Source organism: Myotis brandtii, unplaced genomic scaffold (assembly GCF_000412655.1).
Source record: "Myotis brandtii unplaced genomic scaffold, ASM41265v1 scaffold5, whole genome shotgun sequence".
Taxonomy (NCBI): domain Eukaryota; kingdom Metazoa; phylum Chordata; class Mammalia; order Chiroptera; family Vespertilionidae; genus Myotis; species Myotis brandtii.
Genome location: NW_005369060.1, coordinates 2159270 through 2161514, shown reverse-complemented (window position 1 = coordinate 2161514; position 2245 = coordinate 2159270).

Genomic DNA, 2245 nt, shown 5'->3' with positions numbered 1-2245 from the left:
TATGCTTAATTTCTGACTGGTCCTTTTCCATTTTTTTTGGCATTCTCACTAAGATCATTGAAAGTCTCACTAAGTCCCTTGGAGGTTTCTAGAAGATTCTTGAGTAACCTTATAACTGGTTTTGAACTCTATATCCAGTAGTTTGCTTTCTTCAATTTCTTTCATTTGTGACATGTTTCTTAGTCTCCACATTTTGGCTGTTTCCCTGAGTTTGTTTCTATGTATTGGGTAGAGCTTCTAAGTCTCCTTGAGTTGATAGAGTGGCCTTGTGTAGTAGGTCCACAAGGCTCAGCCTATAGGGTCCAGTGGCTCAGCCTCCCCAATCACCTGAGATGGACACTCCAGGTGCACCCCTTTGTAGGCTGTGTGCTAGCCTTGTTGTAGTTGAGCTTTGATTGCTGTTGGTGTCACTGGGAGGAATTGTCTGTGGGACCTGCTGTGACTACAGCGGGAGAGCTGCTGTGCAGGAGACACCCTTATGGAGCAGGACTTGCTTCAATGGGGCTTTGGTGCTCACTGAGTCTGCCCCTTGAGTGTGTCGCTTATGGATGTGAAGAGTTATAATCTGGTATGGTCTGACACTGACCACTGGGTACACTGGCTCTTGGATCTCCAAGGAGGTGCAAGGTCAGCCACTGTCTGGGGCCACCCAGCAGGAGCTAGAGAGATCTGCAGATTCCTCCTCTTTGTATTGGGTTTGGAAGTGCCCAGACGAGGCCCAGCTGTGAAGCAAGGCACACTGGCGCTGGTGCCAGGTCTTAGGCTTTTTATTTATAGATTTGGGACTCCCTGACCCAGCTGCAGCTTGTTTGACAGGTTTTTAGCCTGAGAAAGGATAGGCCATTTATATGGAAAAGCTGCTGCACACAGCTTGGGTGGGGTTGTAAATTGGGTGGGGCAGGGTCTCAGAGAATCACCAGGGTGGAGCAAGTAGAAATGGCTGGCAGTCAGCCCTGCAACCGGGGAGGTCCCAGGCCGGGAACAATGATCCCTATGAGCACCTCCATCTAGAAGAAAGCCACCCCCGAGTTCCTGCCTCGATGCCAGTCAGTCAGTTTCTCCTCCTATGTGTCTGGGTCCCCCAGAGCCTCACCCTGGTGCTAGAAGTCAGAGGAAGCAGGAGCTTGTAAATTCTGTTCGTGGTGCCGGCCTTTTAAGAGGAGCAGCTGGGTCTCCAGCAACCTGTGTGTCACTGAGCCCCAATCTGCACTGGTTTTACAGCCCGTAGTTCTTTTTTTTTTTTTAATTAAATCTTTATTGTTCAGATTATTACAGTTGATCCTCTTTTCCCCCCCATAGTTCCCCTCTACCTGGTTCCAACCCCACCCTTGCCCTTACCCTCCCCCTCACTGTCCTCACCCATAGGTGTACGATTTTTGTCCAGTCTCTTCCTGCACCCCCCATACTCCCTTCCCCCGGAGAATTGTCAGTCCACTCCCTTTCTATGCCGCTGATTCGATTCTATTCACCAGTTTATTCTGCTCAACAGATTTTTTATTCACTTGATTTTTAGATTCACTTGTTGATAGATATGTATTTGTTGTCACTTTGTTGTTCATAATTTTTATCTTTACCTTTTTCTTCTTCTTCCTCTTCTTAAAGAATACCCTTCAGCATCTCATATAATACCGGTTTGGCAGTGATGAACTCCTTTAGATTTTTCTTATCTGTGAAATTCTTTATCTGACCTTCAATTCTAAATGATAGCTTTGCTAGGTAGGGTAATCTTGGTTGTAGGTTCTTGCTATTTATCACTTTGAATATTTCTTGCCACTCCCTTCTGGCCTGCATAGCTTCTGTTGAGAAATCAGCTGACAGTTGTATGGGTACTCCCTTGTAGGTAACTACAGTGGGGCCTTGACTTACGAGTGTCCCGACTAACAAGGTTTTTTGAGATACGAGCCGTCTCTCGGCCGATTTTTTGCTTTGAGTTGCAAGCTCAAAAAAATTCGGGTTACGAGCCAGCTTCAGATACCCCACCGCTAGTTGGCGCAGTGAACGTCACAGTGATTTGACACACAAGTAACTTGAGTTATGACCTCCGTCATGGAACGAATTAAACTCGTAAGTCAAGGCCCCACTGTAACTGTTTTTCTCTTGCTGCTTTTAAGATTCTCTCTTTGTCCTTTGCCCTTGGCATTTTAATTATGATGTTTCTTGGTGTGGTCCTCTTTGGATTCCTCTTGTTTGGGGTTCTCTATGCTTCCTGGACTTGTAAGTCTATTTCTTTCACCAGGTAGGGGAA